The sequence below is a fragment of the Pogona vitticeps genome, chromosome 4 (genome assembly GCF_051106095.1).
Source record: "Pogona vitticeps strain Pit_001003342236 chromosome 4, PviZW2.1, whole genome shotgun sequence".
Classification (NCBI taxonomy): domain Eukaryota; kingdom Metazoa; phylum Chordata; class Lepidosauria; order Squamata; family Agamidae; genus Pogona; species Pogona vitticeps.
Window position 1 is genome coordinate 199671955 of NC_135786.1, and position 17133 is coordinate 199689087.

The window sequence follows — 17133 nt, forward strand, 5'->3', positions numbered from 1 at the left end:
TTTTCAGTGTAGGTAAGATGTTACACCACAGTGGCTTGTCTTATTATGCTAATATTATTCCCCTATTTGCCATCTTGTGCCTTCCGTTGCCTTTTCTTATACCCAACAAAAGGTAGGCAGATGCTTTAGTAGCGATGTTGACTAATGCATTCTGGAAATCGTTATCCAAAAATTTAATTTTTCCAATGTCTGGTTCCAACTCAACTTTTTATTCTTTATGGAATTTGGAAAAATCTGTTTTACATTCACTCAATATTTTCCAGCTCTCCTCCTGAAATACCTCCCTATATAGTGTTACTTTAATGAATGGGAGTGTATTATGTCCAGAAGAGTAATTGTAGCTATTCCTGCTACCATTGCTTTCTACCACTACAGCCCCTTAAAATCAGTTTCTAGTGCACTGTAATTTTTTCACACTGCTTCCTAAAACTACATTGTAAGCTGTAAAGTTATGTAGCTTTTGCAGTTTTTGTTTCTCTGCCTGGAAGCAAAACAGTCACAGTAAAACAGCCTTTGTCTTAGTCATTTTCCCACACTGCTCCTTTGTTTTTACTATGGAAGCAGTATGGTCTGCTCCTCACTTCCTGTGCAATTACTATTCTTCTGATTACCTCTGTGTTATGAGTCTTCCTCGTGAACAAGGGAAAGGACTTTTGCCACGTCCTCACTCTTGTCTGTCTAGGAGCAGCTGTGGCTCAGTGGGAAATCAGCAGTGTGATTCCATTCACTAATATTTGCTGCTGGAAAGGTATAATCCTGCCTGTCTCATACACATAAACCTCTTCATTTGGGCTGAAGAAAAAAACTTGCAGGATGGAGGAGTGTCAGAGTCAGTTCGGCATGGCCATATAACGCTCAGACCCAGGCATTTCTCTGTCCTCTCCCTTTCACAACCAAGCTGAACCATCAAGGCAGTGAAGCCCTGGTTGCCAAAATTTCTACTGATGGCTCTGTCATAGAGTTATGGTGCAGATCAAACAAGAAGGAGGAGAGACATGAACATGTCCTTGAGCTCACTGGAGGAAAGGTAGTAGTCGGCTATCTGTTATAAATAGGGGGAGGATTTCTATGACATTTTATATTTTCTTTGCAACCTGTATTTGAACTTGTAAGCAAGTTCAAACATGTTTATGAGTAATCTGGCATTTCTCATAAAATTACACATTAACATGATCAAAAACATCATAAGCTCAAACATAGGGTCCAGAAAAAATATGACATGCCGTAAAAATCCTCCCCTAGTTATAAATAACAAATACTTGGATAAGCACATGAATATAGATTCCTCTGAACCCCCAGTTTGACGAACAATATAAGCTTCCTGTGTTTCCTTCCAAATCACAAATAATTTACATTTCCTTTCCATAGCTGCAGGTTTACATAAGCTGGATAGCACAGTGGGTTAGGTTATATAGCTATGGAGCTAGAGGTTGCGAGTTCGATTCCCCACTGTGCCTTCTTGACAGGGGCTGGAGTCAATGATCCATAGGGTCCCTTCCAGCTCTACAGTTCAATGAGAAAAAGGATAATGATTTATGACTAGTATAAGATAAGTATGCATGTCTTCACTTGCAAAGCACAAGCATATGGTGCAGGTTTCAAGAGAAGTTTATCTTGTATGAGGTGGTGCTGATAGGACCTGAGTAAGCTAACACTGAGTGAATCCTCCTGTAACAACCCAACCTCAAAGGAGATATTTCAAAACAAACAAGTAACATAATAGGAATATATCCTTCTCCAGAGAATGTGCCTGCTTTTTTGTTTTAAAACAAATGACTTTTATGAACTAAAGTAAACTAAACTTTCTTTAACAAACAAGAAAAATACAACCCAAGATTGGTCTCATCTTCTATGTGGTTCCCTGCATAGATATGTCTAGGGATTTCATCCATGAAATGTAGAGGCTAGGTATAGCTTTACATCATTGATTGTGTTCATTCACTTCCGTTACATTTTTTTCCACTGAAAAGTCAGAGAGCAATATTAGCAATGCAAGGCACTTCCTCACCCTTTAAAAAAGAAAAAGGAGTCATACCTCAGCTGTGCATCTGAATCATAAGATTTGCAAGACACAGCCTGGGTACCTAACTGCTGAATAGTGTGTGTGCATGGATGCGCATCACACCACCCCACAAAGACTCACAGATTGTAAACTCATCATTACAATCCGATTTCCCACCGCTACCCACAAGAAGATGAGCTAGCTGAACCTTAGCTCTTTACCACCCCCTTGTGCTGTTAAAGACAGCTATTAGGCCTCACCCCAAGTCCTCTGAAAAAGACATCCATCTCCAGAGGTGGTCCCCATCCACACAGAAGAGCTCCTATCACTCATAAAAGTTTCCCATATGCTTTAGGAAATATCCCCCATTCTTCCAGACTCAGGCTTTCAGTTCGCTATATATCCCTCTCCTACCCTGTTTCCCTGAAAATAAGACCTAACCTGAAAATAAGCCCTAGTATGATTTTTCAGGATGCTTGTAATATAAACCCTACCCCCCAAAAAATAAGCCCTAGTTAAGTGAAAGCCTGCCCTCCACCACTGTATAGCAACCAGATGATGACATGATGACATGACTGTATTTGAATAAGCATAGATTGTTGTAAATGAAAAAAAATAAACATCCCCTGAAAATGCGCTCCACTGCTTTTTTGGAGTAAAAATTAATATAAGACCCTGTCTTATTTTGGGGGAAACATGGCAGTCTGGGCCAAGTACAGAGGTCCCTAACTTACACCTCCAGATTCAACTGGCAAGAATGGCTGATGACTTTAGAGCCACCCCTGGCCAAAGAAACTGAACCTCATGGAGGTCTCTCATAGCTCTGAGAATGATACTCTTATGCTTGAGGAGTCCAATATCATTCTCCCATGTATGAGTCAAAATCACCTTTAGTATATGTGAGGATCTTTCCCCGAATAACAAAAGCAGCAACTCATCCCCTCATGTTCCCTGGTATCATGATGCCTGAGCCACAAACCCCAGATGAACCCCTCAAAACCATTATCTTTGCCCTTCTGGCCACCCAGAAAAGAATGTTGTGCCCACAAAGGAGTACATATGTCAGTCTATCAACCTGTAGTCCTGCTAGGCAAACAGCAACATTAGGATTCCAGCAGGGCAAGCCTTTTAAGAGCTTGGAGTCCCATCCCCCAGTGCCAGCAACACATGGCATCATGCAGGCGTGTCCCATCTCCATTTTGGAGAAGGGCAAAGATCCCCCTCCTTTCCTTCAGCAAGCTGCATTCTGTTCAAAAAACTTTCTTTTTATAAGGTAGAATCATATGGTGGTCTGAAGCTGAGGGATCAACTTACCTCGTCTCTCTAAATGGTGCCTCTAAACAAGGGTGAGTCATATGATTTCCCTCTCACCAACAGACTGAATATTCATGGTCTCTGTCAACTGGTTTCTCACCAGGGACTGTGGGAAAGTATCAAGCAGCTTCTGGTCTTTGTGTAACTTTTACAAACTTTCCTAGATTTGTTGAGCTCAGTTTATTTCTGAGCTTAAGCATCAGGGATCATATTTGCCTGCCTAAAACATTTGTGCTATTGTATTATTGTTTTTAACCAGAAGGATGAAGAACAGAAAATGATGCTTTCTGTGTGGCCGCTAGAGCCACAGAGGCTTATGGTCATTCTTGCCATCTTTGGAAACTGAAAAATAATTATCTTTGTTCCACCCCATCTGGCCCCCAAATTTGTCAATTCAACATCAACTATCATGAATTAAACTCAGCTGCCTCAACACAGAATTCTTGATTGACACTCTCCCTCTGGTGCATATGTGAGAATGGAACAATATTCTTCTAAAACTTAGGTCTCTAGGTCATAGAGCAGCTACAGCCCTGAGGAAGATAAGATATTTCTCCACAACCAAATTCTTCCTTAAAAACATTAAGCATTAGAGCAAAACCAGTTAAATATGACTTCTCCAGCATTATATAATGAGATTGATATGAGGTGTGTAAAATTTGATACCAAAAATCCTGAATTCTACAACCTCAAACTTTAAACTACTTTAGAATACAAGTGGGAATTGTCTGCTTCAATGCTTCATCAAATGTGTTCTGACTTCCTTGCCAGCAGACAACTAGACTTTGGAGTAAGATTTTATAACCCTTGACCAGGTACAATTCCATATGTTGGTTAAGACCACAAATTCATTCATTCATTCAGTTTCATTTCATTTCATTTCTATACCACCCCATTAGTGCAATTCTGGGCAGTGAACAATCTAAAAACTGAACAAAACAGACAGACAGTAAATCAAGCAATAAAAGTAAACAAGAGTAACATAAACATGTCAATTTACAAGGTGAAGCATTCTTTTCTTCATAAAAGAATGGCAGGGCAGTTGCAAAGGAGGTTGGTATCAAATACATGTCTAAAGAGCACTGTTTTCAACAGCCTCTTAAAGATAGGCAGGAAGGGAGCTAGATGTAGCTCAACTGGGAATCAGTTCCAAAGTATAGATACCACACCAAAAAGGTCCAACATCCGCTTTATGTTTTCTTGTCCTCCTTTGGCATGGCTACCAGGAAGAACATTGCCTGTGTGGATCTGGTGAGCAGATGATCTGCAGAAAGACGTGTTACAAGTAACATGGTTCCAAACTGTGGTGGGCTTTATTTGTGCATACCAGGACCTTGAACCTCACCTGGGATGCCATGGGTAGCTAACCAGGACTTGGGTGATGTTGTCGAATTTAATCACATCCACCAGCAGCCTGGCAGCTGTGTTCTGGATCTGCTGAAATCTCTTTCTCAAGGGAAGACCCACATAGAGAGTGTTACAGTAGCCAATCCTAGAAATCATCTGTGCCTGCATCAGCATCCTGAGGGATCCCTCTTCTAAGTAAGGAAGAAGCTGGTGATAAGCTTCAGCTGGTTATAGGCTGATCTGGTCACAGAGGCAATCTGGAAGGCCCAGGAGACAGCCACATCCAGGTACATGCCCAGGTTTTGGACACATTCCCTAAGTGGGAAGACTACCCCCTTCAGCTTAGGGAATTTGCTCCCTAACTTATCTGAAGGGCCTCCCAGGAGAAGGACCTACATCTTGTTTGGGTTCAGCTTTAACTTGTTTGCCCTGGTCCATTACGGAACCAAATCTGGGCAGTGCTCAAGTGTCTGGACTGCATCCGCTGCAGAAGATGAAAAAGAGAGATAGAGTTGCATGTCATTAGTGTACTGACACCTCACCCTGAATCTCCAGATGATTTTCCCCAACAGCTTAACATAGACATTAAAGAGTGTCTATACAACTAAATAGAAGACCCTGGTATTGTGTATAAGTTCATCTACCTTGGCCCTTTTGGAGCAGACCAGTATGGTCAAAATAGAGCAACTCCAGATTGGATTGAGCTGCAAGGTGTTTTTGGGTGAGATCATTGCAACCCTATTTAGTTCAGTTCCTTCCACTGTTGGTTTCCAATATCCTGAAATGACTTAATAAGTTCAGGATATCAGCCAACTGAACACTTCCCTGGTCCTCAACTGAGGAAGAAATAATTATTGTTACACTATCACTGGTGTGCTGCATCACCTAGATTAAATTTTTTAAAAATGTTTTCTTTGCTTTGTCTGAAGTGCTGATCAAGAAATTGCCTACAGCTGAAACCATGGACAATTTCTTGGTCAGCACACCAATGAGAAGGGGAAGTACTCAATTTCCTGATGTGGTTCACTTATTAAGCCACTTCACAATAATGGAAATTGACAGTTGAAGCAGTCTTGACTTGCTCTGTTCCCAGCAATCATACACACTGGAAATGGGCCATACTAAAATGAATCTACCCACACACAAAAAAGTAGAAGCTTTTGGTGTGGGCTCAAAAAGATATGGGTAGGAGCGCCCTGGGGATTGATTGGTTCGCTCTAGCAATTATGCCATTTGATTGCCGGGGGGGGAACCACCCCATCCCTGCAGTACACCAAACAGTGGGACAAATGCTCATCTAAATGAATCCTGAGTTGTGCATTATTTTCTAGTCCCACGAGAAGTCTAAAATGATTAGGGAAGAACAAGGTTATGGTTTAATAAACATGTTTTGTACTTCCTGAATCCAAAGAAAATTCCAATGACCTCTTGAATAGGCCAACCTATTGTTAACCAAAATGTGTCGCTTTTACTTTTCTTCACTGAAATATAGCAAGGCATACCTTTTTTGGTTTTGTTTGTCGTGATATATTACTTTGACTGCAGCAAAACTTACTCAGGCACAAAAGGTAATAGATTTCATATAATGAATTTTTTGCCAAACAGCATAAACAAACCAACCCATTCCTGCAGAAGATTTTACTTGGCTGCAGAGGCATGCCTTAGTCATATTAAGATTATTATAGCATACTAGAAAAGTGCTCAGAAACTCTGGTTGATTCAAAATGCTACAGCCAGACAGTTTTTGTCACAGGAAGAAGAAAAACACTCCCTGGACCTATTCACTGACAACCAGATTCTTCCTAGAGTGAACTGGAGGTAAAACAGAAATGCCATGATTCAGATGGACTCCCAGATTACTGTTCTGTTTCCAAGCACAATGCCATGTGCTGGTTATGACTATAAAGCCGTGTACAGCTTCAGTCCAGGCGAAGAATGCCATTTCTCTGTATGACACTCCTAGGTTTTAAAATCTTGAGAGGAGGTTTTTCTTTTGGTCCCACTACTAGAGATGGGCACGAACTAAAAAAACAAACCAGGAAGTTCATTAAAAATCACTTATTCACTGGTTCAGGTTGGTTCGGGTTCATCAAAACTGATGAACCTGAACCAACCTGAAGCACAAACTTTTTTAAATGATTTAACAAACTGCCTGGTTCATTCCCCCTGCCCCCCCAGCCTGCCCTCTGCCCCCTTCCCACTGCCCCCATTGCCTCTCTACTTGGTCCTGTTGCCTCCTCTTCTTCCTCCACCTCCTCCTCCATCTTGAGAGACAGCAGGCCTGGTTTTCCTTCCAGGAGCTGGGCTTGCTGTCTCTGTGCATGCCCCTTTCTCGTATCAGCTGATAGGTGGGCACATGCTCAGAGACAGCAGGCCCAGCTTCTGGAAGGGAAGTTCAGCTGCTGTCTCAAGATATTAGCGGCAGAGGAGGAAGAAAAGGAGGAGGCGACAGGACCAGGTTCAGAGGAAATGGAGACAGTGGGCAGGCTGTGGAGCTCCAAATGGGTGATCCAGTACCGTGCAGTGCTGCATCATCCATTTACAGTGATGGAGGAGAAGGAGGCAGCAGGACCAGGTAGGGAGGCAATGTGGGCAGTTTGTGTGGGTGGGTGGACAGTTAGTTTCCCTTCCCCACAGGGATGAACCTTTTTCAAAAATGAACCAGTTCATGTTTTGCTTTTTAATAAAGGTTGGATGGTTCACGGCTAGCCACAAACTATAAACCACCAATTTTTATGGTTCTTGCCCATCTCTACCCTCTACCCACAGAGGAATATTTTAGCCTTTTTGATGGCTACTCCCTAGCAATGGGACTTCATTCTGAGGGAGACTAGGCTGGCCTCCTCCTTGTTGTCTGTCTTCTGGTAGACAAAGTCAGACAGACTTTTAGCAAGTGACTGGTTGCTGAAGCTTTTACTATGGAATGTTGCATTTTACTTTTAATGGTGTGCTTTTCAACTGCTTTAATTCACAAGTTGTTTGTACGTTTAGTATATTGAATTGCAGCTGTGTTTGTTCTCTGTAAGGTATGTTGGCACCCAGTGCAGTGTAGTGGACAGAGTGGTGGACTAGGACTGAAGAGACTTGGGCTTGGTTCTCTCTCAGCTGTGGAAACGCCTTGGTTGGGGGCAGGAGGTGAACTGGTAACATCAGTCCTTAAATACACCACCTATTTTGAAAGCTCTGTTATTATATCAAGTTGTTTGAACTTGACAGCACATAGCGGTAACAAGATATCATGGATTAGATCTTGTAGGAAGGCAAAATATTGCTTATTTTTTTAAAAAAAAACCAAACCCACTACTAGTAACTTGTTGTTGCTGCTTGGACTTGGACTTATATACTGCCTCAAAGTACTGGAACACTCTATGGGCAGTTTACAACATAATTAGGCAAAGAACACTTTGCCATACAGTATTCATTTTACCAAGCTCAGAAGAATGGAAGGCTGAGTCAAAGCAACTACCTGAATCCATCAAGATTGAACTCAGGTTGTGATCAGAGGCTTGACTGAAGTACTGAAGCTTAACCACTACATCACTGGGACTGGCCAGCATGTACTAGGCCAGAAAGTAATTTTTTCAAGGTCTGAATAAATTTATGCTATATCTAGTTGGCTATGCCAATTGAAACCAGTTACCAATATACCTTTTGGGAATTCAGTTGTGAAGCAAGTGCTGGCCATACAATAGCAGATACTCTTGGCTGCTACCTGAATTCTCAGGTTTTACTCCATTTTGACTCTATGGTGTTACAAAGCCTACTGGGGCCCCATACTGCTTCCAATCATCATCCCTAACACTGAGAAATATTCTCTGATGCACACAGGAACTGCACTATCATGCTTCCCTTTGTCTTATTCCTCAGGGCCAGCCCACAATGTTTTGGTACCAGAGGTGTAGCATCAAATTTAATCCACCCCACCCATCTCAAGTTGCATACAGTACCCAAAGCTGGCTAATGAATCAGACACATAAAATATAAAAGCCCAGAAGCAGCATTCCACCCTCATACCAAGCAGTAAGAATCCAATAATGATAAATCAAACAATTAAAGAATTTATTGCCTTTCACAGCACCCATATCTGCTGCCTCACTCTGCCTAATGGTAGGGTTAGTCTTAATCAGACAATTATGCCATTGGCAGATTTAAGTCTGTCTTCACCCTATTGATGCTCTTGTGGAGATCCACCCCTGAGATCATCCCACAGGAAGGACAGTGCACTGCACTGTTCTAGCACAAACATGTTATGCACAAACCAATATACTGGCCATAACACTAGAATGTTAAGTATTCTCAACTCTGTTGTATTAAACAAGCTTAGACAGTAACCTGTAAAAAATGCACAAAGCAGTCAGACAAGAGATCCTGAGTCTTTGCAATTTTTCTGCACTATAACTTGGCCATATTATTTCTGTTGTATTGCAAATATATTCAAAAACATTCAAGTACTTCCTTCATTTATCTGTGTTGGCATTTATGTTCCTTCCTAGTTTAAAAGACAATTTTATCTAACCAAGCTATACATCATTAAGCTGGGGGAAAAAGTTTGCCCATTACTGCTGTTTTAACATCTTGCCCCATCTTGTCTCATTAGCAGGAACTGATTGAGCATGAAGGTGTTCCCTGGCTGTCACTAGATAAAGTAGGTGCTCTTGGCTTTCATCTGTTCTGAGTTCTCCTTGTCTCATTATCTTTACAAGGTCAGTTTCTTTGACACAGGGACTGCTTGCTTAGCACTCCATTCTGGTAATTACTTGCCTAGCAATCCTTATCATAAGTAGATTGCAGGTGTATCACAGGGATGAAAGTTGCTTTGCAGAGAGTACACGCAGACCCTACTAGTATTATTACTTCAGCTGTGTGTTACCAAATTGCTAACAGTCTGTCACAGATGTCAGAAATGGGGAATGATCAATGGATTTCCTAAAGCAATCTTTAATTTCTGCCATGTGTAAAATATAAAAATAAAAAAATCCTGCATACATACAAAGACTTCTATTTCAGAAATTCTGAAGGACTAATAAGCAGTTTTTTTAAAAGTGTCTCTTTCTGTCTTACAGACTTCTCCCTCTAGTAGTTACACTTTCTTGGATTTGTTTTTTAAAGGAAAAATAGATACTTACCTGGCAGGGGAGATACCTTGATCAGGAAAAATAGATTTGCTGATTTCTTCAGTTATGTGGATTTTTTTTTAGAATATCACTTGCCTAATTACAGTGTGAAAAACTGTGATTTGCCACATGCTTTAAATAAATGTTCAGAATCCTAATGGAATTTTCCTCCAAAGTAAGTGAAAACTCAGGTGGCTAATTGCAGGTAACTAACAAAGTGCCTATTGTGTGCTTGATTTCACCTAGCTCATGTTTGAATTATGAATTCAGGCATGCAAATATCACCTTGTCAATTAGTTGCAATTCATTGCTACAACTTACCCAACTTTACTTACTCTGGAAGAAGATCCCAATAGAATTCTGACCAATGTATTTTTAAAAGAAGCTAAACCACTATTTCAAATATTTCCCAAAATATGACTAAAAATAATGCAATGCAATAATAATTGCATGCTGTCAATTATAGTGGCCCATTCCAGGGTTTTCTAGGTAGAGAATACACAGAAATAGTTTACCATTACAGAGATAAAAACTATTCACTAGCCCTAAAAGATGCAAGATGATCTAAAATTCAAAAACACTCTGTGACGGGGTGCTTAAATTAAAAAAAAAGATTTTTAAAAAGCATGAGAAAAGCCGATGCAGACCATTTGAAAATGACAGGCCTTCCCCTCAGCCAATTCCTGATCTTTCCTCTTTTTTCTCTCCCCTCGTCTTTGTCCCACCTTGTCTAAGTTTTTCCCTTTATTTAAAAATTGGAAGAGACGTTACTTAGTTTAGCCTAGTTATCTCTTAGGAAAATGCTATCTTCATCCGCTGTCTGATTTGCACTCTACATATTCTATGGAACTCTGCTGAAGTCCTATCGTAATGTGAGTATTAACTTAGGATAGCTAGCTTTCTTGTGGGATTGTTCTGGAATTGTTCTTGTCTCAAACCTTTTTTGAATGCTTATGTGCTTTACACTTTTTTATTGTTTTCTCTAACTTTTGAAGCTGTTTGGAAACTTTGTTTTTTTTTTACTTTTTTCACCACCTTTAATAAAATATAAAATTGTACAGCTGTTTTGCTATTTCAGAGTAAAGAGTGTTGTTGGTACTCAAAACCAGGCCTTGCTTCAATCATCTACCAGGAAGCCGTGTATTTTGTGAGTATTTTTGGTATTCCTGCCTTGCAGGTTTGGCATGAGATCCTAAGTGCTTAACCTTGTGGGGTTTTGGGTAATTCCCTGGAGCACTGCTTAGTCAGAGTGACTTAAGGCATTGGGAAAGTACCAGGCAGGAATATTTTCCTCAGCCATCTCCACATTTGTCTTTCCTAGAACTTAACCACACCAGGAAAGTTTGGGCAGTGTGGCTCAGTGGTTAGTCTGGGCCTCACTGATATGGTGTAATCTTGACACCAAACAACAGGATTTCAGCCACTAAGCTGTTAAAAACAATTACAGTTCTTCATTTTTTTTAAAAAAAAGTTTGTAGTTATCACTGACGCAATGGCTAAAGTCTAGCCAAACAAATGAAAAAGAAAATGTAAACTCTTAGTATACACTACAGCCTGATACTTGGGGGTGAAAGATACCTGATTATTCATCAAACGGTATTAACTAGTTCATTGGTTCAATTAAAAGCCTCATTTTTGAATTTTTTTTCCATTATGGACCAGTGCTTGTGGAAGAAGTACCAAGTGAATTCTTGCTGTGTGGATCTTTTGTATAATAAAGGGGCTTCACGGGCTGTCACTGAGAACTATATATATATATATTCACAGTTTAGGAACAAAGCACAGTCTGAGCATCTATATTTCCTCTGATTTTCTTAGACCTACGAAAGCAGCCAAGTCAACAAAGTCTCTTCACAAAGGAACCTCACTATAAAGCAGGGGTGTCTGTCCAGATGTTTCAGATGAACAACTCATCAGCTCTGGCTAGTATAACCAATAGCAGTCCATTGGGAGAAGTGGAATAGTGGAAAATACGAGTCCTGAATATACCAACCTCATCTCCTTTTAGAAACTAAGCTGCCTTGGGTCTGGTTAGTAGTTAGATGGGAGGCCACCAGAGAATATTGGATATTTCTGTGCAGGTCTAGAAAAGATTATGCCTGACCTCAGGAGAGTTGCTGCCCGCTGGAGTTGGTAATGCTACACTGGAGGGACCAATGGTCTGGCTCAGTGGTCCAAATCCTTTTGCCTAGTTACACTGGCATAGCACAAATGTTGTAGTGTTTGGGGGGGAATTGCCCTAAGGTAAGACATTATCAGTTGCATAGTGAGCTGTTTGATGCAAGCAACTGATAATATCTACAGTGATTCTTTAACTTCAGACAATTTGACTCCAAAAGTTGTATAACTAGCATAGCTATGCAAGAGGAATTTGGTCAATATAAAATATCTTCCTGCATTCATATGATTCTGATCCTACTTAGACAGCCAAAACTCCCCCAGTCCCACTATAATCTACTCTATGTTTGTAATATGCTGTCCCATTCAACTCGTATCCTGTAACCAAGTGTCTCAAAACTGCTATTGACTTGACTTCTCTACTTTCCCACTTGGGAAAGAGCCTGTCTTAGCATTTGGTGCAGTAAACAGAATGTAGTCCTTAAGGTCAAACAAGTACAAAGTCTCCAGAATAAGTAATTAATAAAGATATACAAGGTGTCAGAACTTGTTCCTCAGATTAGCTAAAATACAGATAAATTGGAATCTGACAAAAACAAATTGTGCTTAATAACCCTTAAAGACGTGATCCCTGAAGCATTTCTCAGCCCTCCAGTTTCCCCTTGTCCAACTACTTTCATCTTAATTTATAGGAGACAAAGAGTAGTAAAAATAATGTTAGGACTTTAAGTAATAAGATCAGTTATAAAATCACTCCCTTTATCACATACCTAATGTATTTTCTCTCTCCCCATCCCCCATCACCTAAAATGTTCTGATTATATTATTTAGCAATCACAATTTATCACCAGCTTGAAGAGTATGGTACTGAATGGAGAGCAGTTCTACTTAGAGGAAAATTGCAAGGTAATCTAAAAATATATTGAGTTGGACTGCTTTGAAACTATGCAGAGAATCTCAGATATAAATGATACTTGAAGACAGGGTTTGAAGCTCCATGAAACCTCCAGTGTCTGTGAAGATCTGAATGAATCTAGAGATTGAAAAGAAAAATCATTTTAGTAATGTATACTCATTGTTACTAACTCAAATACTGTCTTTTAATTGTTGTAAGCTCACTTGGGTCCTTTTTAAGGGGAAAGGCAGGTTAAAAAAACATTTTAAATAAAATAAATAAATGCAACTTGTGTCAGATTGATGGTTGGCTAGTACCACCATCCTGTTAGAACTGCCAGCTCTCAGACTTTGGCCCTGAGACTAAGCTTCTGGAGTTCATCTGCCTTCCAAGTCTCAACCTTTGACCCTAAAGCTTCAGAGAACAAGTCACTCTCGATGTAGTACTCTGATCTGGTTTGTGGCTTCATCCTGACATACTTTGGATCACCCAGAGCTCTATAACAATATCCAAATTCTCTCTTGTCTCTTTGTTTTTGAAAACAAGGTCCCCATTCCTTTCAGTAATATGGTTGCTCTTCACTTTGTGTTGTAACTTCCAGCCTGCAAATCTGACAAGTCAGATTCTAGGAGGCCAACCCTTGGCAGCACTATTTCATTTGTCTTTCTGAGAATGGTAGTAACTATTTGCTTCCAATGTGTGTACCAAAACCAAAATCAGAAATATTGTAGCAGCTTTAAGATGAAACAATTTATTTTACTATGAGTTTTCATGGACTATAATCTACTTCCTTATTGGCTTTGTGTCACCAGACTGTCTGCCTGACACACACAAAAACCCTTTTTTGCAGTTGTTACTGTAAGATCTGCCCCTTGAGGCATCACAATTACGCACACCCTATAACATCTCAAGGGCATGTTCCTGGTCTCAGGTTTGAATACTGAAATCTCAGAGAGTGAGCTGCAGGGCTCACCAGACAACACTAAATCCTGTACATTTCTAATCAGAAGTGAGACACATTAAATTCAGTTGTGCTCACTCCCTGGCAAAGAGGGACAGAAATGTAGCCTTACAAAATTTTTGTTAAGGCTTAGTTCTAGAGATGTTCACTGTTTTCTGAGAAAAGTCGCAGAACAGACTCAACTGGGAGCATTTGCCCCTACATCACTTTAACACTAATATAGTATGTTTTTTCCCCTTTCTGTAGATACTTTAATCAGCTTTCATTTTTTCCCCTTATGCTATGAAGATTTGGGGTGTGGGAATGTGGACAGAATGTGGAGTTTTTCTCATGAAAGCTTTGATTGGATAAAACCCAATATCATTAAGGACCACACCCCCTCCTTTTTTCCCCAGTTTCCTACCCCCCATGTTTTTTTCCCTCTTATTGATGCACCAGAAAGCTGCTCTTGTAATCTGTTGGCCAAAGTACTGAGTGTTCCTCAATTCAAATCAGCCTTTGTGTTCGTAGACCTTTGGTGCATTATCACTAGGAACAAAATCCATTGGGTGTCTTGCCTGGGCACATTTCCAGAAGCTAGGTTACTACTGTAGTTAGAAGAATCACCTACACATTATGTCCATCTCTGGAATCCCTGCCAAACACTGATGCCACTGCCACTTGAAGTCATCTGGCAGATTATTCCTGTCCTGGTACAAAGTACACAACCATCAGAAATACAAGCACACAGAACCCTCTATTTAAGGCCCACCACATTCTAAAAATTGATGGTGCTGCATAGCTTCCCCCTCCCCATTGCAAGTCTAAGCCTTTTGTTTTCCCCATTAACAGGGTTAGGATGATGATGTTGTTTCTTTGTGTGTGTTTTTAAAACACAGATCCAGAAAAGTATGCCTACACACAAAATCTGAAAACAAATCAGTTCAGGCAACTTCCAAAACAGCCTGGCATAGGTTGGTCCCCAAGCCGATCTATACTAAAATTAATCTTTATTGAGTTCCAAGACCTATGTAACTATTAACCCAATCTATAGACATAGCCCTGATTGTTTTAAATGAAGTCTGTCTCAACATAATGTTCATCCACCTGTCATCTAGTATGGATGGCAAAAACATTCCAGGATCCCAGGCTAGGGGCTTTTTGAACTCATTCACCTAATATGTCTCTAACCTGTAACTCAGCTAAATACTTGATCTACCAAAGCATACACTCTTTGCTCACCTATGGGCATCTCACAGCCAGGCTAAGTGCTTACAGTATTTACAGAGCTACACAGAAGCTCAGGTTCTGCCTAAATTCCTCTAGCAGGCGGAGAAAAAAGTTTCATATTCCTCAACCTTCTTCTCTCTCCTCATTGACCAAACATATCTCTTTTTTTCTCTTAGAGCTCCTTGTTACTCTTTATCATTCAGTGTTGCCCACATTCTGCTCCTCCTTGTGTTTTACTGTTCTTCTCTCTTTTTATGGGAGTAAGTATTGGCCTTTTTTCTTTTCAAAGACTAAAAATAAGGGGAAAGTGGTGCATTTGTAAGGAACACATGAGTCCTTTGCCCATTGATTCATTCAATACATATGTGAATTGTACTGGAAAGAGTAGGAGGAGTAGAGAAGAGAGTAGTCTAACAATCACTTGCCCGTGTTTAAGATAACACCATGTTTTGATATTTCTCATGATCTGTTACTTTTCTTTCTTGTCTCATAAGTCAGTTAATATCAGCATTATATGGAAGAAGCATCAAAGAAAACCCATGGAACATCAGTCTGGACCAGCCAGCACAGAGGTCCCCCAAAGGCTCCAGGTAGGGGTAGTTACCAACACTACCTTAAATTAAGGTGGGGAAACATGTGGCTTTCCCAATGTGGCTGGATGCTACTCCTATCAGCCCCAGACAGCACAGTGTGGCATGATGGGAGCTGCATTCCAGTAACATTTGGAGGGCCAAATACACCCTCATCTTAATTCTAAGGCAGGAATAGAAATCTCTGCTCCTCCAGGGCCAGTGATCAGGGATTATGTGATTTATAGTCCAACCATTCTGAAAAGCTTCAGATTCCCACCCAAGAGTGTTCTAGGGAAACCCAGTTTGTCAGTTCCAGCTCCCTAGTACCTTCTTTCTGCCAAAAAAAAGTGACAACAACAAAGCATCACTGAAAATGTTGGAATTGCAGAAGGCAAATTATACTTCTATCTAACTTTCCTAACCCTACTCATGGCCTGGTTAGACCACACCTGTTATCAATGGAAATTACCAGGGAGGAATTAAGTACTATATATAATATTTTGTTTTATACTGTCAAAAAACAAAAGAGTAGGGTTTTGCTAAGGACTTCACAAAGGCTTCTGACACTTTTTTAAAGGCTTAGCCTATAAAATACCTTTTAATTCACAATGTTGTTTGATGGCAGGAAGCATCTTGCTGAACAGGCGGACTTGTCCATGTCATGCATCTGTCAGCAATTAGAATTTACTTACTGTTGATTTCTTCATAAGAGGTTTCATTGGGATGGGATTATTTTCTCATACTGCTTTGAGACAGACCATATGTTTCCAAAATTACTGTGATTGCCCTAAGCACTCAGGGTATAGGCAACTGATTACAGATCTTAAGCCAGGTGAGGTTAGTAATTCCTTTAGTATTAGTGACAAGAGTGCATTTCTTCACTGTAACTTCATTGTAATATAACATTAACAAAGTAGTTACAATTATTCAAGCAACAGACTACAGAGCTTATGATAAGTAGGGTTGATGGCATCATTTGTCACATATCTTCCCCACCAGCTTTGTGAGTTTACTTGCGATCCATACAGTGGTGAGAAAAGGTCTATGGTTCTAAGCTCTCCTGTTGTCCTGCAAAGTATTCTGAGATGGCTTCATCTTAAGCCATTGGCTAGAATCCTGTTGGTGTCTGTGTAAAGATTACATACCATGCAACAATTAATTACAGCTAGTTGTCAAAGTGCAAGGGTGAATCTCAGCTGCGCAGTCCAGCACATGACCAGGCCCATGAGAGGCATGCCCCAGTAGTTTGTCACTGAGCCACAATTAACTGCAGCAAGTTAACCAGAATGCAGAAACTCAATCGTGAATCTGGCCACTAGATTTGTAAATGACCTGTTGTAATGTAATTGAAAACTGCTAGAACCGGTTTGTTTATTTGGGATCAACACAGCTGTTTGCATTTTTTGACTGTCTATGGGAACAATCGTGGAATTTACCTGTACTTCAACTTTGCCTTTACACTACTGGTCACAGCTAACAAAACCTACTGATTATATCCAATAGGTGCAGGACTAACTTTTTCTAATTTGGAACACAATATTGGAAGCAAAGACCATTGTGGCCTTTAAAAGAACTTCCTTTCTGAATCAGAGGCACACCCC